At 45.4% G+C, this 26,295-nt stretch overlaps 1 protein-coding gene across 6 annotated transcripts in view; it reads left to right on the top strand.

Moving 5' to 3' along the window:
• Positions 1-6,097: 6,097 nt before the first annotated feature.
• LOC138853116 (uncharacterized) overlaps positions 6,098-26,295 on the top strand; it is a 34,870-nt gene continuing 14,672 nt past the window's right edge. The window contains exon 1 of one of the 6 annotated variants that reach the window (XM_070087785.1): positions 6,098-6,181. The gene's annotated coding sequence lies outside the window, so the exon portion shown is untranslated. Of the gene's footprint in view, positions 6,209-6,238; positions 6,482-26,295 lie in introns of those variants that run through there. The other 5 variants (XM_070087789.1, XM_070087788.1, XM_070087786.1 and 2 more) reach the window with 5 other exon arrangements.

The following is a 26,295-nucleotide window of genomic DNA, read 5'->3' on the forward strand; positions in this document are numbered from 1 at the left end:
ACCACCTCAAAACTTTAAGGGTGATGGACTGATTACATCGTCTTCAAGTATCTTCTGCTTCTATCAACCTTTCTGTACTCGACTGAAGAAGCCTACTGTGTAGGCGAAACGTTTCGAAATAAAGATACCTAACTGTTGCATATGTGTCTTACCTAACATTCTGTTACCTTGTCATAAAACTCCAGGAGGTTTGTGATACAAGATTTGCCTTCCATGAACCCATGCTGGTTTTCATTTATAATCTTGTTCCTTTCCAGGTGTTCGACCACTCTCCTCCTGATAATCTTCTCCATGACTTTGCACACAATACATGTCAGAGACACAGGTCTGTAGTTTAGTGCCTCGTTTCTGTTTCCTTTCTTAAATATGGGGACTACATTAGCTGTCTTCCATTTCTCAGGTAGTTGCCCAGTTTCAAGGGATGTGTTGAAGATTGTGGTTAGAGGCACGCACAGCATCTCTGCTCCTTCTCTAAGGACCCATGGGGAGATGTTGTCCGGTCCCATCGCCTTTGAGGTGTCAAGGTCACTTAAGAGCTTCTTCACCTCCTCCTCAGTTGTTCGTATGTCATCCAACACTTCTTGGTATATTCCCTCTTGATGTTCCCTTCTGTGCTGTCTTCCCACAGCCCTTCCTGTCTCTACTGTAAAAACTTCCTTAAATCTCCTGTTGAGCTCCTCACATACCTCCTGATCATTTCTTGTGAGTTCTCCACCTTCTGTCCTTAATCTGATCACCTGGTCTTTGACTGTTGTCTTCCTCCTGATGTGGCTATACAACAGTTTCGGGTCAGTCTTGATTCTCGATGTTATGTCATTTTCATACTGCCGCTGGGCCTCCCTCCTTACCTGTGCATACTCATTCCTGGCTCTGCGACTGATCTCCCTATTTTCGTGTGTTCTCTGCCTTCTGTACTTTTTCCATTCTCTATTGCACTTTGTTTTTGCCTCCTTACACCGTCGGGTAAACCAGGGGCTCGTTCTGGTCTTCCCATTGTTACTGTTGCCCTTGGGAATAAACCTTTCCACTGCCTCCTTGCATTTTGTTGTTACATATTCCATCATTTCATTTACTGGCTTTCCTGCCAGCTCTCTGTCCCACTGGACCTCCCGCAGGAAGTTCTTCAACCCTATGTAGTCCCCTCTTTTATAGTCAGGCTTTTCCCATTCAACTCCTGTTATTCTCTCCACTTGCAGCTCTACTATGTATTCAAAGCACAGAACCACGTGGTCGCTAGCTCCTAGGGGACTCTCATACTTGATGTCCTCAATGTCTGAGCTGCCCAGGGTGAACACAAGGTCCAATCTTGCTGGTTCATCCTCCCCTCTCACTCTGGTAGTGTCCTTAACATCTTGGTGCATGAGGTTTTCCAGCATCACGTCCAACATCCAGGCTCTCCATGTTTCGGGACCCCCATGTGGCTCCAGGTTTTCCCAGTCAATCTCCCTGTGGTTGAAATCCCCCATAACCAGCAACTTTTCTCTGCTGAAGTGAGCTCTTCTTGCCACCTCAGCAAGTGTGTCCACCATTGCTCTCTTGCTCTCTTCATATTCCTCTCTTGGCCTCCTGCAGTTCTGTGGTGGATTATACATCACTTCAATGACCACTTTGTGTTCCCCAGCCTGAAATGTACCTGCTATGTAGTCTCTTTCTCCCGTCTCATCTATGCCTTCCATTTTCTCGAATTTCCATCTGTTTTTTACGAGCAGAGCAACCCCATCTCCCCCCCTGTGTGTGTGTGTGTGTGTGTGTGTGTGTGTGTGTGTGTGTGTGTGTGTGTGTGTGTGTGTGTGTGTGTGTGTGTGTGTGTGTGTGTGTGTGTGTGTGTGTGTGTGTGTGTGTGTGTGTGTACTCACCTATTTGTACTCACCTATTTGTGGTTGCAGGGGTCGAGTCCTAGCTCCTGGCCCCGCCTCTTCACCGGTTGCTACTAGGCCCTCTCTCTCCCCGCTCCATGAGCTTTATCAAACCTCGTCTTAAAACTGTGTATGGTTCCTGCCTCCACTACGTCATTTTCTAGGCTATTCCACTGCCTTACAACTCTATGACTGAAGAAATACTTCCTACTATCTCTCTGACTCATTTGTGTCTTCAACTTCCAATTGTGGCCTCTTGTTTCTGTGTCCCCTCCCTGGAACATCCTGTCTTTGTCCACCTTGTCTATTCCACGCAGTATTTTATATGTCGTTATCATGTCTCCCCTGACCCTCTGTCCTCCAGTGTCGTCAGGCCGATTTCCCTTAATCTTTCTTCATAGGACATTCCCCTTAGCTCTGGAACTAACCTTGTTGCAAACCTTTGTACTTTCTCTAGTTTCTTGACGTGCTTTATCAAGTGCGGGTTCCAAACAGGTGCTGCATACTCCAGTATGGGCCTGACATACACGGTGTACAGTGTCTTGAATGATTCCTTACTAAGGTATCGGAATGCTGTTCTCAGGTTTGCCAGGCGCCCATATGCTGCAGCAGTTATCTGATTGATGTGTGCTTCCGGAGACATGCTCGGTGTTATACTCACCCCAAGATCTTTCTCCTTGAGTGAGGTTTGCAGTCTTTGGCCACCTAGCCTATACTCTGTCTGTGGTCTTCTGTGCCCTTCCCCTATCTTCATGACTTTGCATTTGGCAGGATTAAATTCGAGAAGCCATTTGCTGGACCAGGTGTCCAGTCTGTCCAGGTCTCTTTGAAGTCCTGCCTGGTCCTCATCAGATTTAATTCTCCTCATTAACTTCACATCATCTGCAAACAGGGACACTTCTGAGTCTAACCCTTCCGTCATGTCGTTCACATATACCAAAAATAGCACTGGTCCTAGGACCGACCCCTGTGGGACCCCGCTCGTCACAGGTGCCCACTGTGATACATCATTACGTACCATGACTCGTTGTTGCCTCCCTGTCAGGTATTCTCTGATCCATTGCAGTGCCCTTCCTGTTATATGCGCCTGATGCTCTAGCTTCTGCACTAATCTCTTGTGAGGAACTGTGTCAAAGGCCTTCTTGCAGTCCAAGAAGATGCAATCAACCCACCCCCTCTCTCTCTTGTCTTACTTCTGTTATTTTATCATAAAACTCCAGAAGGTTTGTGACACAGGATTTGCCTTCCGTGAATCCGTGCTGGTTGGCATTTATACTCCTGTTCCGTTCCAGGTGCTCCACCACTCTCCTCCTGATAATCTTCTCCATAATTTTGCATACTATACACGTCAATGACACAGATCTATAGTTTAGTGCCTCTTTTCTGTCTCCTTTTTTAAAAATGTGTGTGTGTGTATGTGTGTGTGTGTGTGTGTGTGTGTGTGTGTACTCACCTAATTGTACTCACCTAATTGTGGTTGCAGGGGTCGAGACTCAGCTCCTGGCCCCGCCTCTTCACTGATCGCTACTCTCTCTGCTTCCTGAGCTTTGTCATACCTCTTCTTAAAACTATGTATGGTTCCTGCCTCCACTACTTCACTTGCTAGGCTATTCCACTTGCTGACAACTCTATGACTGAAGAAATACTTCCTAACGTCCCTGTGACTCGTCTGAGTCTTCAGCTTCCAGTTGTGACCCCTTGTCCCTGTGTCCCCTCTCTGGAACATCCTATCTCTGTCCACCTTGTCTATTCCCCGCAGTATCTTGTATGTCGTTATCATGTCTCCCCTGACCCTTCTGTCCTCCAGTGTCGTCAGTCCGATTTCCCTTAACCTTTCCTCGTACGACATTCCCTTGAGCTCTGGGACTAGCCTTGTTGCAAACCTTTGTACTTTCTCTAACTTCTTGACGTGCTTGACCAGGTGTGGGTTCCAGACTGGTGCTGCATACTCCAGTATGGGTCTAACATACACAGTGTACAGTGTCTTGAACGATTCCTTATTAAGGTATCGGAACGCTATTCTCAGGTTTGCCAGGCGCCCGTATGCTGCAGCGGTTATTTGGTTGATGTGTGCCTCCGGTGATGTGCTCGGTGTTATGGTCACCCCAAGGTCTTTCTCCCTGAGTGAGGTCTGTAGTCTTTGTCCACCTAGCCTATATTCTGTCTGCGGTCTTCTTTGCCCCTCCCCAATCTTCATGACTTTGCATTTGGCTGGATTGAATTCGAGGAGCCAGTTACTGGACCACATGTCCAGCCTCTCCAGGTCTCTTTGCAGTCCTGCCTCATCCTCGTCCGATTTAATTCTTCTCATCAACTTCACGTCATCTGCGAACAGGGACACTTCAGAGTCTATTCCTTCCATCATGTCGTTCACATATATCAAAAATAGCACTGGTCCTAGAACTGACCCCTGAGGGACCCCGCTCGTAACAGGCGCCCACTGTGATACCTCTTCACGTACCATGACTCGTTGCTGCCTCCCAGTCAGGTATTCCCTTATCCATTGCAGTGCCCTTCCTTTTACGTGTGCCTGATCCTCCAGCTTCTGCACTAATCTCTTGTGTGTGTGTGTGTGTGTAAGTGTGTGTGTGTGTGTGTGTATGTGTGTGTGTGTGTGTGTAAGCATACAACATCTGGATCCAACATTCTCTCCTCGCTGGCACTCATAAGTTTAACTTAGCGTCTCTTGCCTCACCTTCACCATCGTCTGGGTTCCCCACCAGCCGCAAGCCTCGCCATAACCCTGGCAATAAAGCCGATCCATCAAGACTGTCCAACTTACTCAGACAACATAGCCAGAAACCTTATTCTGAGGAGATCCTCCTCCCTAGTAAGACTTCTCAAGTCGCTAATGCAGTCTCTCTCTGTCTGTCTGTCTGTCTGTCTGTCTGTCTGTCTGTCTGTCTGTCTGCCTCTCTCTCTCTCTCTCTCTCTCTCTCTCTCTCTCTCTCTCTCTCTCTCTCTCTCTCTCTCTCTCTCTCTCTCTCTCTCTCTCTCTCTCTCTCTCTCTCTCTCTCTTTCTCTCTCTCTCTCTCTCTCTCTCTCTCTCTCTCTCTCTCTCTCTCTCTCTCTCTCTCTCTCTCTCTCTCTCTCTCTCTCTCTCTCTCTCTCTCTCTCTCTCTCTCTCTCTCTCTCTCTCTCTCTCTCTCTCTCTCTCTCTCTCTCTCTCTCTCTCTCTCTCTCCCTCTCTCTCTCTCTCTCACCTAATTATAACGCAGAGAATTCACGGCACTCAGTCAGTCAGTCCAGCCAGCCCAATCAGTCAATCAGTCAGTCAGCCAATCAGTCAATCAGCCAGTCAGTCAGTCAGTCAATCAGTCAGTCAGTCAATCAGTCAATCAATCAGTCAATCAAATTTAAGAACAATACATCTCGTTTCACCCAATATTTTATTATATAAACATAAGACTAGCATAAATATGTACGCATATACATAATACACTTGTATACGTACATATGGCATATATACCTACACACGAAATAAAGCAAATGCGCTGCAGGGAAAATATATGACACTGTTAGGTTTTGGAACGTCACCTTTGGTTAAATCTTCATCAGTCATCACCACCACTGTGTGTAAAAACAGATGATTTAATTAGAATAAAGAAATATGCCAGAGTAAGAATTTAACATCTTACCAGTAAGTTAATTTATGTACAGTTACTCACAGTTACGTGGAAATTACCTAGGATAACACCCAAAAAAGTCAGAGTGACTTATTTGCATTGGGATCCTTGACCCTCACGCTGTCAGAACAAGTCTGGAAGTCTTCAAGTGGAAACTAGACAATGTTCTGTACCTGGTGCCAGATCAACCAGGCTGTGATGGACATGTGGGCCAGCGGGCCGCCAGCAGCAACAGCCTGGTTGACTAGGCTGGCACTAGACGAGCCTGGCTCATGGCCGGGTTCCGGGAATTCAAATACTCGCGAAACTCATCAAAGCTAAGTTGAAAATTTATTCCGAATAAAGCAATGAGTTGTAAAACAAGCAAATCTACAGATTTAAGTAGTAACAGCCTTGTTGATCAGGCTCTGATCCACCGGGACGCCTGGTCAAGGACCTGGCCGCGGGGGGCGTTGACCCCCCCCCCTCCCGAACACCCTCCAGGTAGATTAACGATGTGTAAAAGAAACAGAAAAGAACTATAAAACAATAAAGAAATTCCCCTGAGGAAGCAAAAATCACCAGCAGTAATAAAGAAAGTCTTGGTGCCTGGCCAGTCAGTGTATCCCTGACCGCCGTAGTGAGAGTGTCTATCCCGCCACCAGCAGTAATAAAGAAGGACTTGGTGCCTGCCCAGTCAGTGTATCCCTGACCGCCGTAGTGAGTGTGTCTATCCCGCCACCAGCAGTAATAAAGAAGGACTTGGTGCCTGGCCAGTCAGTGTATCCCTGACCGCCGTAGTGAGAGTGTCTATCCCGCCACCAGCAGTAATAAAGAAGGACTTGGTGCCTGGCCAGTCAGTGTATCCCTGACCGCCGTAGTGAGAGTGTCTATCCCGCCACCAGCAGTAATAAAGAAGGACTTGGTGCCTGGCCAGTCAGTGTATCCCTGACCGCCGTAGTGAGAGTGTCTATCTCGCGCTGTCCTAGGCTACCTCACACGTCGTAACGTATCCCCTGGGTGCGTCCACACGTCTCTTGACAACCAATATATAAATTGTAAATGGGAAAGAACGTTTCGGTACCTCTTGGGCCGTTCTCGACTCCATAAGGGACCTAAACGCTATCTTGTTTTCATTTCTGTCGTGTGGATTAGTTGTTGTCCCAGTGGCGGTGTTGTAAATTGTTCCAGTGGCGGTGTTGTAAATTGTTCCAGTGGCGGTGTTGTAAATTGTTCCAGTGGCGGAGTTGTGATTTTTATTCTAAATGTCCTTTCAATGTTGATTTCAAGTGAACGCTGGAAGACGAAGAAGAAGAAGAAGAAGAAGAAGAAGAAGAAGAAGAAGAAGAAGAAGAAGAAGAAAAGAAGAAGAAGGGGGAGGAGGAGAAGAAGATGATGATGATGATGATAAAGGAGAAGAGGAAGAAAGAAAATAATTAATATTTTCTTCGGAATATTAATTCGGATAATCCAGGAAAGGTCGAGTGGGTCGACTTTCCTCCAGTGACGACCTGAGGTCCTCCCCCAGGATGCAACCCATTGTGGTCACCTAACTCGTAGTTGCTAATTTACTGCTAAGGTAACATGGGCAGCAGGTGTAATTAGGAGACTTACCCACAGATGCATGTACGTGTGTTCCTGCTGACGTAACCTGTTAGGTTATCATTGAGGACAACAGTCGGAGGCGATATGCTGAGTATATGCAAATTTATTATTATTATTATTATTATTATTATTATTATTATTATTGTTGTTGTTGTTGTTGTTGTTGTTGTTGTTGTAGTTATTGTTTTTTTATTATTATTATCACACTGGCCTATTCCCACCAAGGCAGGGTGGCCCGAAAAAGAAAAACTTTCACCATCATTCACTCCATCACTGTCTTGCCAGAAGGGTGCTTTACACTACAGTTTTTAAACTGCAACGTTAACACCCCTCCTTCAGAGTGCAGGCACTGTACTTCCCATCTCCAGGACTCAAGTCCGGCCTGCCGGTTTCCCTGAACCCCTTCATAAATGTTACTTTGTTCACACTCCAACAGCACGTCAAGTATTAAAAACCATTTGTCTCCAATCACTCCTATCAAACACGCTCAAGCATGCCTGCTGGAAGTCCAAGCCCCTCGCACACAAAACCTCCTTTACCCCCTCCCTCCAACCTTTCCTAGGCCGACCCCTACCCCGCCTTCCTTCCACTACAGACTGATACACTCTTGAAGTCATTCTGTTTCGCTCCATTCTTTCTACATGTCCGAACCACCTCAACAACCCTTCCTCAGCCCTCTGGACAACAGTTTTGGTAATCCCGCACCTCCTCCTAACTTCCAAACTACGAATTCTCTGCATTATATTCACACCACACATTGCCCTCAGACATGACATCTCCACTGCCTCCAGCCTTCTCCTCGCTGCAACATTCATCACCCATGCTTCACACCCATATAAGACCGTTGGTAAAACTATACTCTCATACATTCCCCTCTTTGCCTCCAAGGACAAAGTTCTTTGTCTCCACAGACTCCTAAGTGCACCACTCACCCTTTTCCCCTCATCAATTCTATGATTCACCTCATCTTTCATAGACCCATCCGCTGACACTTCCACTCCCAAATATCTGAATACATTCACCTCCTCCATACTCTCTCCCTCCAATCTGATATCCAATCTTTCATCACCTAATCTTTTTGTTATCCTCATAACCTTACTCTTTCCTGTATTCACTTTTAATTTTCTTCTTTTGCATACCCTACCAAATTCATCCACCAATCTCTGCAACTTCTCTTCAGAATCTCCCAAGAGCACAGTGTCATCAGCAAAGAGCAACTGTGACAACTCCCACTTTATGTGTGATTCTTTATCATTTAACTCCACGCCTCTTGCCAAGACCCTCGCATTTACTTCTCTTACTACCCCATCTATAAATATATTAAACAACCACGGTGACATCACACATCCTTGTCTAAGGCCTACTTTTACTGGGAAATAATTTCCCTCTTTCCTACATACTCTAACTTGAGCCTCACTATCCTCATAAAAACTCTTCACTGCTTTCAGTAACCTACCTCCTACACCATAAACCTGCAACATCTGCCACATTGCCCCCCTATCCACCCTGTCATACGCCTTTTCCAAATCCATAAATGCCACAAAGACCTCTTTAGCCTTATCTAAATACTGTTCACGTATGTGTTTCACTGTAAACACCTGGTCCACACACCCCCTGCCTTTCCTAAAGCCTCCTTGTTCATGTGCTATCCTATTCTCCGTCTTACTCTTAATTCTTTCAATAATAACTCTACCATACACTTTACCAGGTATATTCAACAAACTTATCCCCTACAATTTTTGCACTCTCTTTTGTCCCCTTTGCCTTTATGCAAAGGAACTATGCATGCTCTCTGCCAATCCCTAAGTACCTTACCCTCTTCCATACATTTATTAAATAATTGCACCAACCACTCCAAAACTATATCCCCACCTGCTTTTAACATTTCTACCTTTATCCCATCAATCCCGGCTGCCTTACCCCCTTTCATTTTACCTACTGCCTCACGAACTTCCCCCACACTCACAACTGGCTCTTCCTCACTCCTACAAGATGTTATTCCTCCTTGCCCTATACACGAAATCACAGCTTCCCTATCTTCATCAACATTTAACAATTCCTCAAAATATTCCCTCCATCTTCCCAATACCTCTAACTCTCCATTTAATAACTCTCCTCTCCTATTTTTAACTGACAAATCCATTTGTTCTCTAGTTATTGTTGTTGTTGTTATTATTATTATTATTATTATTATTATTATTATTATTATTATTATTATTATTATTATTATTATTATTATTATTATTATTATTGTTATTATTGTTGTTATTATTATTATTAAAATTACTATTATTATTATTATTGTTATTATTATATCATACTTGCTTTTCTACCGTTATTATCAACTTATCCTTGAAATTATTCCCTGTTAAGATTACCAAACTAAATCTAACCTAATCTAACATAATAACTTAAACTGACCCGATTCGAAAGAGATCTCGTAAAAAGTGACGGTGTTTAGAACGTTCAGAAATGCACGTACAATGTGCGTCATGAAGCGGAATCATTTTTGCTACGACGACATTTTAACCAGAGCCGAATTAACAGGCTGTTATCCTGTCTCATTCTGGTTCTAGGTATGGTATGTATGGTATGCATTATCTTCTCTATCCTAAGGGGTTATTTGTGTCTTGTTCCAGTCATTGTATTGTGCCTTTGTGTTCTCCATGGTACTGCGTCTTCTTACGGGTGGTGAACAGGCCGTTGTGAGCGTCCACATATCTGTTTACTGTTTGGTGAAGAGGCGCAGCAGGTGTAATGTGACTTGAAGAATGAGGCATCTGTGTGATATTTGGGAAGTTGAAGCAGCCACTGGCTGACTGGAGAAACGTTTCCACAATAGAGATTCCAAAACGTTTCATAGTTGTCTCATTCTTCAACTTGTGGGTTTTTCAGAACTATTTATATCACGTAAAGACACGTCTCGCGTTCTCCAGGGATCGAAACCAAGACCTTCAGGACTGATGAAGCCAGTCTTGGTGAAATGTTTCATTTAACGAATATGCTGAACTGTACGCAGGTGTCATTTTCCACAGGACCTCTCGGGTGTGAGTTGAATTCGTTGAGTAGCGAACTACGAGTGACCTCAGTGCGCCTGGAAGACACCAGTGACCTCTAAGAGGGTTCCTTACCATTCTAAAATTTTAAAGGGATCAGCAGCTGATTGTCGCAGATAGGTAGGTGTTGCTGTGCCTGGGTGTTCTCTCTCTCTCTCTCTCTCTCTCTCTCTCTCTCTCTCTCTCTCTCTCTCTCGGGGTTTGGATTGGGAGCTGCGGGTGTGGGAGCCGAGGGAGTCTTTGGGGAGATGAGTGAGAAGGGATTTAGCAATGTGTGGTGGGAAAGATGGCAGATGGTGTAAATTAAACGCTGTGTTAGCAGGAGGGAGAGAGAAAAGAGTTAGACGAAGGGGGTTGAAGAGGCTGGAAGTTAGAAAACGTCGGCTAATTCAAGTCATTGCCCTCTGATGAATGTAGTTAATGACTATTAATTAACTTTAATCACCAATAAGCCTCTGACGGCCCATTGAATGTTGATAGTCAATCAAATAGCCACTGACACAACCCTCCACTCAAGGGCGACCATTAAACCTCCTCGAATTGTAATAAATATTTTAAGGGTAACCTTTAGAAAAAGCAATAATAGCAATAGCGATGGTGTGGAGTGGTAATAATGGTAGTAGTAGTAGTAGTAATAGGAATAGTAGTAGCATCAGTAGTAGTAATAGTAGAAGGACCAATAGTATTAGTGTAAATAAGATATTAGTTCAGTATCCCCCTAATTTAATTAAAAAAGCATAAATTTATATTGAAAGGCCACAGGACAGGTTTAATACACAACATATATTGTGTATAGTTCTACTGTCTTCCTATTATGTCCTAGAATCTGTATTGATAAAGCCACTGGATGGCGAAACGTCTACAATAAAGATATCCAGATGTTGCACATGTGTCTTAACTTTCATATTTTTTTTCCTTCATCGTTGTCGGCACAGATACATCCACACTCACCGCAATGGAGTGGAGAGTGAGGAGAGAGCCTTCTGCTTCACCAACCTTACCCCATCTGTTGTAAAAGGAATTCTCAGATACTTTTTTTTAAAGGAGCGTAATTTATGTGTTTGCCTACAAATAACTTCAAACAAAAAAATACCGGAAGGTTGAAACATCAAGACGGAACCATCGGAAAAGTTACGTTAAGCTTATTGACAAGTCAAGAATAACTTAAGCCACTAAAGAAACCTTAAAAATGTCGTCACGGTCACTGCGGTGAAGCAGATGGTTGCTTGGTAAAGTTTAAAGCCTGTCGACTCCACCGTTCACCATCTGCCAGAAAATACTTAAATCCCTAGAATTACTGATTAAGTTATACGTTTGGTGTATATACATGTGATTCGCACTTCTCTGCGTATATACCCTGTTAGGCGGGATATATACGGTTATGAGGAAAGTATGTGGCGCAGTTTTAGAAATAGAAATCTTGCTTAAATATTTGTTTCCTTTAGAAACCAGAAGCAGAATTAGGGGGCATATGATTGAGGCGAATAAATGGAAAATATCTAGCCTAGACAGGACTCGCAGCAATGGTTTTAAATTGGAAAAATTCAGATTCAGGAAGGATATAGGAAAGCACTGGTTTGGTAATAGAGTTGTGGATAAGTGGAACAAACTCCCGAGTACAGAAATTGAGGCTAAAACGTTGTGTAGTTTTAAAAATAGGTTGGATAAATACATGAGTGGGTGTGGGTGGGTGTGAGTTGGACCTGACTAGCTTGTATTATTAGGTCGGATGCCATACTTCTTCCTTAAATGAATGTGTCTGACGTGACTAGGTCAAGGCGTTGGCTTAAGTCGGTGGGAGAATTGGACATGCCTCGTATAGGCCAGTAGGCCTGCTACAGTGTTCCTTGTTCCTTATGTTCTTATTAATATTAAATGTTGTGCTCCAGTGTTGGCATCAACGTTGTTATCCTCGTCAAAACCTCATCACTGTCTTCCATCTTAACATAATCTATACCAAAACAAAAATCACAACATTCAATTTGGATAGAAAATGTCAGACGACGTTTCGGTCCTTCCTGTGACTTGATAACGGCTCAGGAGGGAACTGAAACGTCGTCTAAAGCTTTCTAAAGTGTGGACTAGCTGTGAATTATTTTAGTCCTGGAATAGTGAGTTATATTCTGGTGTGAGGTAATGTACAGCCTCTCCTCAGGCTAGTAACAGTTAGGTTAGGTTAGGTTAGGTTAGGTTAGGTTAGGTTAGGTTAGGTTAGTTAGGTTAGGTTAGGTTAGGTTAGGTTAGGTTAGGTTAGGTTAGGCTAGGTTAGTTATATCTCTTTTCCAATCTTCAGAATTGAATATGTCCCGTTTTTGGGAGGCTGTGTGACCCTTGTGGATTTAGCGCTTTCTCGTGGTGACAGTATTTTCCGGCTATCGACTGGAAGAGAACGTTGCGTCCTGCAGCTTGACGTGATGAACGTGATACATTGATAACGCAAACAGATGGGAAATATATATATCAGTTATTTTTAGGATTCTTGAGAGGTGTGTAGTGGAACGTGTGAGTCGAGTGGTGAAGGTACACTCTCTTGACCTCGTTCTCATCCCTCATTCATACACTCATTCATCGTATCATTTATTCATTTTCATAGTCATGTACTCATTCACTCACTCGTTCATTCATTCACTAGACCCACCAGCATTCATCCTCCCATCGTCTCTTACACAAACATCTCGCTGACATCCACCATCACTCTAAGACAGAAATAAAGACCGTAGGATCTACCTTAGGAATCTCAGTTATTTACAGTACAATTCAGCCCCTGTAACTGCTTCTCAGTTTTGACTGTATATCATCCACCTTAACTGTTTCTCAGTCTTTCTCCTCGCTCCAAGAAACAAGACTGACTGTCTAGGCAGGAGTGTGTCTTATTCCTCCACTCAGCTCCACAGTCAGAGTTGTTATATGACTCAGTTAAATCAGTGATGCTGTCATTCTCTGTTACGTTCACGTCGCCACGAAGCCAGAGTGGACTCCATACGCAGTTTCAAGAGTAGGTACGTGGCAAGCCCAAAGAGGACAGATTTTTTCCATATTATATAATTATTATTATTATTGTTGTCATTCTTATTATTATTATTATTATTATTATTATTATTATTATTATTATTATTATTATTATTATTATTATTATTATTGTTATTATATTATTGTTGTTGTTGTTGTTTTCTTTATATACAGTTTTCCCAGTTACCTATATAACTTTCTCTTATAAATCCTTCTCTTTCACGCTTATTATCTCCATTCTTCATATCATTACCGCCTCCTTTCACCTATCCAACTTTCTGTCACTTTCACTTCCCTACGAATATTTCTCGGAATACAGAAATACATTGTTTTCACAGCTAACGTAGTTTTTGTTCCGTTGTTGCTGTGTGTTTTGTTAGTGTTGGGACTGATCAGAGGACGTCTCATGCTGACTGCTGTTATTGTATTATTGGGTCGTCTGAGGCCCGCTCTGAAAATACGTTCATCAGGGGGTATGAGAGAGAGAGAGAAAGAGAGAGTGGGGGAGGAGAGGGATGAGGGGGAGGGTCTTAGAGAGGGATGGAGGAAGGAAGGAAGGAAGGGACGGAGAGAGAGAAAGAGAAAGATTTACACCCACTCCACCACTACACGTTGCCCCCCCCCCCCACACACACACACAAAACACACACAACACACAAAACACACACAACACACAAAACACACACAACACACAAAACACACACAACACACAAAACACACACAACACACAAAACACACACAACACACAAAACACACACAACACACAAAACACACACAACACACAAAACACACACAACACACACAACACACACAGCACACACACACACACACACACACGCACACACACACACACACACACACACACACACACACACACACACACACACACACACACACACACACACACACACACACACACACACACACACACGCACACACACACACACACACACACACACACACAAACACACACACACACACACACACACACACACACACACACATTTTCCACCAGCAAGAGTGACACATCAACATGAGACAGTCGGCAAGTCTCCTAACTTTACCTACAAGTGATGCCCCGAAAAATCCTCTGTAAAGTCTGATGCGAAAATTCCCCAAGTCATCGTAAAGCAGAGTGGTTGTGGTGTTGGCGTCTGCTGGCTTCAGATTGTCTGTCACTCTCGATAATGAATTAATAAAATATAGTTTTCAGGCTGGAGTACTGTTGTACACTAACGGCCCCTTTCAAGGCAGGAGAAACTACAGACCTGGAGAATGTACAGAGAACTTTCACTGCATGTATAACTACAATTTAAACATCTCAGTTACTGGGAACGGTTGAAGGCCCTTCACTTATACTCCTTGGAATGCAGGCGAGAAAAATACATCATAATATACACTTGGAAAATCCTAGAGGGACTAGTTCCAAATCTGCACACGGAAATCACTCCCTACGAAAGCAAAAGAGTCGGCTGGCGGTGCAGCATCCCTCCAATGAAAAGCAGGGGTGCCATGAGTACACTAAGAGACAACGCAATAAGTGTAAGGGGCCCAATACTGTTCAATTGCTTACCAGCATACGTCAAGGGGATACTAAGAGACCCATGGCTGTCTTCAAGAGGGAGCTGAACAGGCATCTAAAGTCAGTATACCTGACCAGCCGGGCTGTGGTTCGTACGTCGGTTTGAGTGTGGCCAGCAGTAACAGCCTGGTTGATCAGGCTCTGATCCACCGCGAAGCCTGGGCATGGGTAGGGCCGCGGGGGCGTTGACCCCCGGAACACACTACAGAGATTAGCCTCCATTCAGGGATGGCAGAATGAGGGTAAACAGTCCCTCCCTCCCTTCAGTCCACCTAACACACCTCCTCCCCTCAGTCCACCTAACACCCCTCCTCCCCTCAGTCCACCTAACACCCCCCCCATTCCCCGCACCAGCTTAACAATCTCAGACAAATCACTTCTCTCCATTTCCATGCCATCTTGGACAGCACTCCCCTCCCACCCCCATTATCCTTCTCACAACTGACAACATCTAATCCAAACACCTTAGATGTGACAGCGGAACTGCAGTGGTGTGTACCGGCAAGGTGGAGGAAATGTCCCTTAGATACAGTGGATGACTATTGACGGAAACGTTTCGCCCACACAGTGGGTTTGATGCACACACACACACACACACACACACACACAAACACACACACACAAACACACACACACACACACACACACACACACACACACACACACACACACACACACACACACACACACACACACACACACACACACACACACACAACTAACACACACACACACACACACACACACACACAGAAGGAGCAGAGATGCTGTGCGTGCCCCTAACCACAATCTTCAACACATCCATTGAAACTGGGCAACTACCTGAGAAATGGAAGACAGGAAATGTAGTCACCATATTTAAGAAAGGAAACAGAAATAAGGCACTAAACTACAGACCTGTGTCTCTGACATGTATTGTGTGCAAAGTCATGGAGAAGATTATCAGGAGGAGAGTGGTGGAACACCTGGAACGGAACAAGATTATAAATGAAATCCAGCATGGGTTCATGGAAGGCAAATCCTGTGTCACAAACCTTCTGGAGTTTTATGACAAGGTAAGACACGAGAGAGAGGGTGGGTTGATTGCTTTTTCCTAGACTGCAGGAAGACCTTTGACACAGTTCCCCACAAGAGATTAGTGCAGAAGCTGGAGGATCGGGCGCATATAACAGGGAGGGCATTGCATTGGATCTTATCTTCACAAATAATGAGGACCTGATAAGAGACATAAGAATATCAAAAACAACTAATTCCGATCACAATCTAATCGAAGTCCAGACGTACATGCATAGGGGTCCTGATCAGCAGAATGCATGTACCTGTGAAGGTGTCTTCACAAAATACAACTTCAACAACAAGAACATCAACTGGGACCAGGTAAACCATGTCCTAAACGAAACATGTTGGGAAGATGTCTTAAATGACATGGATCCAAACCAGTGCCTTGAAAGGATCAACTTCCTGGTAGCCGAATCATGTTCTAGGCATATTCCCCTAAGAAAGAAGAAGAGCAGGAGTAAACTGGAGAGAAAAAGACGCTCCCTCTACAGAAGACGACGAAGAGTCACTGAGCTTCTCAGGAGTGCTAGAATATCTGATACACGAAAGGAGGCGCTGACCAGGGAAGTGGAAACTATCGAACTTAAGCTAAATGACTCTTACAGGAACCAGGAGAGGCAGGAGGAGCTTAAAGCTATTAGTGAAATTGAAAGAAATTCAAAATATTTCTTTTCATATGCCAAAAACAAGGCAAATAACCACATCTAGTATCGGGCCCTTACTCAGACAGGATGGGACTTACACAGATGACAACAAGGAAATGAGTGAAATATTGAAATCCCAGTACGACTCTGTGTTTAGTGAACCACTAATCGGTCTGAGGATCGACGACCCAAATGATTTCTTCATGAATGAGCCTCAAAACTCCATAAATGTATGCCAGATTTCCGACATTACCCTAACTCCGATAGATTTCGAAAAAACCATTGACAACATGCCTATGCACTCAGCCCCGGGCCCAGACTCGTGGAACTCTGTTTTCATTAAGAACTGCAAGAAACCCCTCTCGCGTGCCCTAAGTACACTATGGAGGAGGAGCTTGGACATGGGTGAAATTCCACAGTCACTTAAAACAACGGATATAGCCCCACTCCATAAAGGTGGCAGCAAAGCATTAGCTAAGAACTATAGACCAATAGCTCTGACGTCCCACATCATAAAAATCTTTGAAAGAGTGCTAAGAAGCAGGATTGCAAATCACCTGGATTCCCAAAATCTGCACAATCCAGGGCAACATGGGTTCAGGGCAGGTCGCTCCTGCCTCTCACAACTACTGGATCACTATGACATGGCCTTGGATGCACTGGAAGAAAATCAGAATGCAGATGTAATACACACAGACTTTGCAAAAGCATTTGACAAATGCGATCATGGCGTAATAGCCCATAAAATACTTGCTAAAGGAATAACTGGGAAAGTGGGGAGATGGATCTTCAACTTCCTAACAAATCGAACACAAAGAGTAGTGGTCAACAGAGTTAAATCGGAGGCTGCCATAGTGAAGAGCTCTGTTCCACAAGGCACAGTACTCGCCCCCATCTTATTCATTATCCTCATATCAGACATAAACAGAGATATACACCACAGCACCGTATCATCCTTTGCGGATGATACTAGGATCTGCATGAGGCTGTCATCTGCTGAGGACGCGGTTAACCTCCAAGAAGATATAAACAAAGTTTTCCAGTGGGCAACGGTAAACAATATGATGTTCAATGAGGACAAATTCCAACTACTCCGTTATGGAAAACTGGAGGAGATAATAACTAGAACAGAGTATACTACTGACTCCGGCCATACAATAGAGCGGAAAAATAATGTAAGGGACCTGGGAGTAGTAATGTCTGAGGATCTCACTTTCAAGGATCACAACAGTGCCACGATCGCACGTGCAAAGAAAATGATAGGATGGATAATGAGAACTTTCAAAACGAGAGATGCCAAGCCCATGATGATCCTTTTCAAATCACTTGTTCTCTCTAGGCTGGAATACTGCTGTACATTAACATCTCCATTCAAAGCAGGTGAAATCGCAGATCTAGAGAGTGTACAGAGATCCTTTACTGCATGTATAAGTTCTGTCAAGCACCTTAACTATTGGGAACGCTTGGAAGCACTTGACTTGTACTCGTTGGAACGCAGGAGGGAGAGATATATCATAATCTACACTTGGAAAATCTTGGAAGGAATGGTCCCAAATCTGCACACAGAAATCACTCCCTACGAAAGTAAAAGACTGGGCAGGCGATGCAAAATGCCCCCAATAAAAAGTAGGGGCGCCATTGGTACACTAAGGGAAAACACCATAAGTGTCCGGGGCCCAAAACTGTTCAACAGCCTCCCATCAAGCATTAGGGGAATTGCCAATAAACCCCTGGCTGCCTTCAAGAGAGAGCTGGACAGATACCTAAAGTCAGTGCCGGATCAGCCGGGCTGTGGCTCGTACGTTGGACTGCGTGCGGCCAGCAGTAACAGCCTAGTTGATCAGGCCCTGATCCATCGGGAGGCCTGGTCATGGACCGGGCCGCGGGGGCGTTGATCCCCGGAATAACCTCCAGGTAACCTCCAGGTAACAGGGAAGCAACAACGAGTTATGGTACGTGAAGAGGTATCACAGTGGGCGCCTGTGACGAGCGGGGTCCCACAGGGGTCAATTCTAGGACCAGTGATTTTTTTGATATATGCGAACGACATAATGGAAGGAATAGACTCTGAAGTGTCCCTATTCGCAGATGATGTGAAGTTGATGAGAAGAATTAAATCGGATGAGAATGAGGCAGGACTGCAAAGAGACCTGGACAGGCTGGACATGTGGTCCAGAAACTGGCTTCTCGAATTCAACCCTGCCAGATGCAAAGTCTTGAAGATTGGTGAGGGGCAAAGAAGACCGCAGACAGAGTATAGGCTAGGTGGACAAAGACTACAGACCTCACTCAGGGAGAAAGACCTTGAGGTGACCATAACACCGAGCACGTCACCGGAGGCACACATCAACCAAATAACAAAAAGGCACAATACCGTGACTGGAACGATACACAAATAACCCGCACATAAAAGAGAGAAGCTTACGACGACGTTTCGGTCCGACTTGGACCATTTACAAAGTCACACTTTGTGTGACTTTGTAAATGGTCCAAGTCGGACCGAAACGTCGCCGTAAGCTTCTCTCTTTTATGTACGGGCTATTTGTGTATCAACCAAATAACTGCTGCAGCATACGGGCGCCTGGCAAACCTGAGAATAGCGTTCCGATACCTTAATAAGGAATCGTTCAAGACACTGTACACTGTGTATGTTAGGCCCATACTGGAGTATGCAGCACCAGTCTGGAACCCACACCTGGTCAAGCACGTCAAGAAGTTAGAGAAAGTACAAAGGTTTGCAACAAGGTTAGTCCCAGAGCTCAGGGGAATGTCGTACGAGGAAAGGTTGAGGGAAATCGGACTGACGACACTTGTGGACAGAAGGGTCAGGGGAGACATGATAACGACATACAAGATACTGCGGGGAATAGACAAGGTGGACAGAGATAGGATGTTCCTGAGAGGGGACACAGGGACAAGGGGTCACAACTGGAAGCTGAAGACTCAGACGAGTCACAGGGACGTTAGGAAGTATTTCTTCAGTCATAGAGTTGTCAGCAAGTGGAATAGCCTAGCAAGTGAAGTAGTGGAGGCAGGAACCATACATAGTTTTAAGAAGAGGTATGACAAAGCTCAGGAAGCAGAGAGGGAGAGGACCCAGTAGCGATCAGTGAAGAGGCGGGGCCAGGAGCTGAGTCTCGACCCCTGCAACACACACACACACACACACACACACACACACACACACACACACACACACACACACACACACACACACACACACACACACACACACACACACACACACACACACACACACTGGAGGACAGGAGGGTCAGGGGAGACATGATAACGACATATAAAATACTGCGTGGAATAGACAAGGTGGACAAAGACAGGATGTTCCAGGGAGGGGACACAGAAACAAGAGGCCACAATTGGAAGTTGAAGACACAAATGAGTCAGAGAGATAGTAGGAAGTATTTCTTCAGTCATAGAGTTGTAAGGCAGTGGAATATCCTAGAAAATGACGTAGTGGAGGCAGGAACCATACACAGTTTTAAGACGAGGTTTGATAAAGCTCATGGAGCGGGGAGAGAGAGGGCCTAGTAGCAACCGGTGAAGAGGCGGGGCCAGGAGCTAGGACTCGACCCCTGCAACCACAAATAGGTGAGTACAAATAGGTGAGTACACACACACACACACACACACACACACACACACACACACACACACACACACACACAAGAGGGAATATACCAACAAGTGTTGGATGACATACGAACAACTGAGGAGGAGGTGAAGAAGCTCTTAAGTGACCTTGACACCTCAAAGGCGATGGGACCGGACAACATCTCCCCATGGGTCCTTAGAGAAGGAGCAGAGATGCTGTGTGTGCCTCTAACCACAATCTTCAACACATCCCTTGAAACTGGGCAACTACCTGAGAAATGGAAGACAGCTAATGTAGTCCCCATATTTAAGAAAGGAAACAGAAACGAGGCACTAAACTACAGACCTGTGTCTCTGACATGTATTGTGTGCAAAGTCATGGAGAAGATTATCAGGAGGAGAGTGGTCGAACACCTGGAAAGGAACAAGATTATAAATGAAAACCAGCATGGGTTCATGGAAGGCAAATCTTGTATCACAAACCTCCTGGAGTTTTATGACAAGGTAACAGAAGTAAGACACGAGAGAGAGGGTTGGGTAGATTGCGTTTTCCTAGACTGCAGGAAGGCCTTTGACACAGTTCCCCACAAGAGATTAGTGCAGAAGCTGGAGGATCAGGCACACATAAAAGGAAGGGCACTGCAATGGATAAGGGAATACCTGACAGGGAGGCAGCAACGAGTCATGGTACGTGAAGAGGTATCACAGTGGGCGCCTGTTACGAGCGGGGTCCCACAGGGGTCAGTTCTAGGACCAGTGCTATTTTTGATATATGTGAACGACATGATGGAAGGAATAGACTCTGAAGTGTCCCTGTTCGCAGATGACGTGAAGTTGATGAGAAGAATTAAATCGGACGAGGATGAGGCAGGACTGCAAAGAGACCTGGAGAGGCTGGACATGTGGTCCAGTAACTGGCTCCTCGAATTCAATCCAGCCAAATGCAAAGTCATGAAGATTGGGGAGGGGCAAAGAAGACCGCAGACAGAATATAGGCTAGGTGGACAAAGACTACAGACCTCACTCAGGGAGAAAGACCTTGGGGTGACCATAACACCGAGTACATCACCGGAGGCACACATCAACCAAATAACCGCTGCAGCATACGGGCGCCTGGCAAACCTGAGAATAGCGTTCCGATACCTCAATAAGGAATCGTTCAAGACACTGTACACTGTGTATGTTAGGCCCATACTGGAGTATGCAGCACCAGTCTGGAACCCACACCTGGTCAAGCACGTCAAGAAGTTAGAGAAAGTACAAAGGTTTGCAACAAGGCTAGTCCCAGAGCTCAAGGGAATGTCGTACGAGGAAAGGTTAAGGGAAATCGGACTGACGACACTGGAGGACAGAAGGGTCAGGGGAGACATGATAACGACATACAAGATACTGCGGGGAATAGACAAGGTGGACAGAGATAGGATGTTCCAGAGAGGGGACACAGGGACAAGGGGTCACAACTGGAAGCTGAAGACTCAGACGAGTCACAGGGACGTTAGGAAGTATTTCTTCAGTCATAGAGTTGTCAGCAAGTGGAATAGCCTAGCAAGTGAAGTAGTGGAGGCAGGAACCATACATAGTTTTAAGAAGAGGTATGACAAAGCTCAGGAAGCAGAGAGAGAGAGGATCCAGTAGCGATCAGTGAAGAGGCGGGGCCAGGAGCTGAGTCTCGACCCCTGCAACCACAATTAGGTGAGTACAATTAGGTGAGTACACACACACACACACACACACACACACACAGTGCACCCGTCACAATCTTATAGTTTATATCTCCATATTAACATAATTCCTTTTGTGGCACATTCTTTTAGTCACACCGCTTCTGTCACTAGATTTTTATATTTTACATCCTCTCTCTCTCTCTCTCTCTCTCTCTCTCTCTCTCTCTCTCTCTCTCTCTCTCTCTCTCTCTCTCTCCTCTCTCTCTCTCTCTCTCTCTCTCTCTCTCTCTCTCTCTCTCTCTCTCTCTCTCTCTCTCTCTCTCTCTCTCTCTCTCTCTCTCTCTCTCTCTCTCTCTCTCTCAACGACCCTCGGGTTGACATTACCACCACCCACTTTTTCATTACGACATTGTAGCCAGAAAGAATGGAGTGTGGGGAGAGAGCCTTTTGTTATTCTATCCTGACCTCTTCTGTCTAGACGGGTCTCTCCTGACTTCTTCTGTCTAGAAGGAAGCAGTGATAAGAAAACTATAAGTCAGTTCTCAGTAAACACCCTGTCATCTGTGTTCTTCGTGTACTCTCCTCTCGTCCCCTCTATCTCCCCCTTCCCCTGTTTTTCCTCCCCCTCTTTCATTATTTATCTCTGTCTCTTCCTCTCTCACTCTCTCTCTCTCCTTTCCCTCATCTCTCCATCCTCCTCGAGATCACTGACCTTGTAACACATCAGTAAGCCAGCAGCATCTCTGGAATACTAATGCTTAAGGGTGAATGTCAGAGCACATTAAAACAGATAATATATAGCCCATATAACCGTGATGAATTGTAAAGAAGAAAAAGGTTCAATATCGTGACTGGAACAATACACAAATGACCCGTACGGAGGAGAAGGGAGCTTACGACGGCACTGTAAGCTTCTCTCTCCTGTTTGCGGGTTATTTGTGTATTGATGAGTTGTCGTTGACCTTGTGTGGAAGTCGGTGATGGGAGCAAAGGGAAGGCCATCCAAGGGAGGTGGTCGTTATTCGAAGTACCAGGACACTTGTGCCTCGCTTAGGTCTATGCAGCTTTGCTCTCAGACAAGTGTCAGATGCGCCACAATACTGTAAATACACACACACACACATACACACACACACACACATACATACACACACACACATACACACACACACACACACAATTAGACAGACAAAATGGTAACTAACACACACACACACATACACACACACACACACACACACACATACACACACACATACACACATACACACATACACACACACACCTACACACCTACACACCTACACACCTACACACACACAACAGGCCTAGTGTCTAATCGACATGTGCCTAGGACAAAATGGTAGCTAACTAACATACACACACACACAAACAAACACACACACACACACACACACACACACACACACACACACACACACACACACACACACACACACACACACACACACACACACACACACACACACACACACACACACACACACACACACACAGGCACCACGATGGCATGACTCTCGTTGCCAAAACGAGAGATACTACCGCAGCAATGTTTGTCTTGAAATATATAGCATCATCCATTGTCGCAGCTAACTGTGTTGGGTGAGGTGGAAGGAGGGAGACCTGATGGGTGGTGTGGAAGGACGGAAGGACGGAAGGAGGATGGAAAACTTTAAGAAAGTAATCAAGTTTTAATTCAGGGATTTTACACAATCTTCGATTTTTACAGTTGTAAATAGTACATAGCAACACATGTGTAAATTACCCAGGAATGAACGAATGTAAAAAGATAGAGGAAGGATGAGAGAGAAAGAGAGAGAGAGAGAGAGAGAGAGAGGAGAGAATAATAAGAAACATCAACACCCATCTGTCTCAATCTTTTAAGGCAAAACAGATGACTCTTGACGTCCGGTGGCGACCGCCTCGGGATGGGAAAATACTAATCCGTATGATGAGGGGGAAATAGTTTCGATATTACAATGTTATATACGGGACTTGTCGTGGTGGATACGAGCGAACACGACCTCCGACGACGACAACTTAGGTCGTACGTTCTCCTTCACTGCCAGTCTTCCAGCAACTCGCCTCATATTCTCAGTTCTGTCTGCCTTAACTACACAATACAATGCTCAGTAATAACCTACACGAAGACAGACACTCGGGAGAGTGTTTTGATGAATGGTTTGAAAAACCGACAAGTTGAAGATTGAGACACTTATGCAGCATATGGGAATCTTTATTCAGGAAACGTTTCGCCACACAGTGGCTTCATCAGTCCAATACAAAGAGGAAGGCGTAAGGAGAGGAGGAGAATGAGGTTGAGGTTGAGGGACTGATTACCTCATTCTCCTCCTCTCCTTACGCCTTCCTCTTTGTATTGGACTGATGAAGCCACTGTGTGGCGAAACGTTTCCTGAATAAAGATTCCCATATGCTGCATAAGTGTCTCAATCTTCAAAGATTCCCATATGCTGCATATGTCTCAATCTTCAACTCGGGAGAGTAATTGGTCTGTATATTTCGACTCCCTTTAGGGATCCTCTTCAGCACCTGAAGAGGATACCAGAAAAGGATCGAAATGTACAGATTAATTAATCTCCCGAGTTTCTCTCTCTATGTGGGTTATAATTAAGCTTTGACAGGTGTTAATTATACTTGTCAATGCGATATTCCAAGCAACTCGTTTCTCCAAACAAAAGACAAACGCTGTATAGCAGGATTTATATTGAGAGAGACGTTTCGCTCTCCGTAGAGCTTTATCGAGCTATAACTTGATAAAGCTCTATCGTGTTGGACCTGATTAGCTCCTTAAGTGAATGTGACCTGACCTGACTAGGTTGGGACATTGGCTTAAACCGGTAGGAAACTTGAACCTGCCTAGCATGGGCCAGTAGGCCTGCTGCATTGTTCCTTCTTTCTTATGTTCTTATGTGTTATAACTTCTATCAGGTTATAATTTGATAAAGTTCTACACAGGGCGAAACGTCGTTCCAATTAAAAGACTTTTGCTACAAAGTTTATCTATTTTGTGTAACTGTCTTCAGTTCGGCATCCGCTCTCGTTCGTTAACGAAATACCGAGTTCGTCCTCCAGCTCGTTACGAAGCGTCAGTGGGGATCCTGAAGTCTTCCAGCATGAAGTGCCAGACGCTGGAGGACGCTTCAGGAGTGAGCTTAAAGTCCTGGAATACAAAGTTCCAGAGGCGGCAACGTTTCGCGAGTCGATTCTGAAGTCCTGTAAGATGAAATGTTCCGACAACGACTGTGTCCTGAATTTTTAGGATAAAATGAATAGAGATTCGAGAAGATGTATGCCTCAGAAGGCGGCATTAATATTCCGGAAGCTAAACCTTTGAAAGCGGCCAAATTGTCGACTCGTTGCCTGGACAGTGATGCCAGTTGCCCAGGAGTGTGCCTGTGTCCTGGACAGTGATGCCAGTTGCCCAGGAGTGTGCCTGTGTCCTGGACAGTGATGCCAGTTGCCCAGGAGTGTGCCTGTGTCCTGGACAGTGATGCCAGATGCCCAGGAGTGTGCCGGTGTTCAGGGCAGTGATGCCAGATGCCCAGAAGTGTGCCTGCGTACTGGGCAGTGGTGCCAGATGCCCAGGAGTGTGCCGGTGTTCAGGGCAGTGATGCCAGATGCCCAGAAGTGTGCCTGCGTACTGGGCAGTGATGCCAGATACCCAGGAGTGTGCCTGTTTCCTGGGCAGTGATGACAGATGCCCAGAAGTGTGCCTGCGTACTGGGCAGTGATGCCAGATACCCAGGAGTGTACCTGTGTCCTGGGCAGCGTTGCCAGATGCCCAAAAGTGTGTCTATGCCCTGCGCAGTGATGTTAGATGCCTATGAGTGGGCCTGTGTCCTGTGCAGTGATGTCAGATGCTCAGGAGTTACCTGTGCCCTGGGCAGTGATGCCAGATTCCCAGGAGTGTGCCTGTGTCCTAGGCAGAGATGCCAGATGCTCAGGAGAGTATCTGTGCCCTAGGCAGTGATGCCAGATGCCCAGGAGTGTGTCTGTGTGCTAGGCAGTAATGCTAGATGTCCAGGAGTGTGCCTGTGTCCTGAGCAGTGATGCCAGATGCCCAGGAGTGTGCCTGTGTCCTGGGCAGTGATGCCAGATGCCCAGGAGTGTGCCTGTGTCCTGAGCAGTGATGCCAGATGACAAGGAGTGTGCCTGTGTCCTGGTCAGTGACACCAGATGCCCAGGAGTGTGCCTGTGTCCTGGGCAGTGATGCCAGATGCCCAGGAGTGTGCCTGTGTCCTGAGCAGTGATGCCAGATGCCCAGGAGTGTACCTATGTCCTGAGCAGTGATACCAGATGCCCAGGAGTGTGCCTATGTCCTGGTCAGTGATACCAGATGCCCAGGAGTGTGCCTATGTCCTTGGCAGTGATACCAGATGCCCAGGAGTGTGCCTATGTTTTGGGCAGTGATGCCAGATGCCCAGGAGTGTGCCTGTGTCCTGAGCAGTGATACCAGATGCCCAGGAGTGTGTCTATGTCCTTGGCAGTGATACCAGATGCCCAGGAGTGTGCCTGTGTCCTGGGCAGTGATACCAGATGCCCATGAGTGTGCCTATGTTTT

The sequence above is a fragment of the Cherax quadricarinatus genome, chromosome 23 (assembly GCF_038502225.1).
Source record: "Cherax quadricarinatus isolate ZL_2023a chromosome 23, ASM3850222v1, whole genome shotgun sequence".
In the NCBI taxonomy this organism is placed as follows: domain Eukaryota; kingdom Metazoa; phylum Arthropoda; class Malacostraca; order Decapoda; family Parastacidae; genus Cherax; species Cherax quadricarinatus.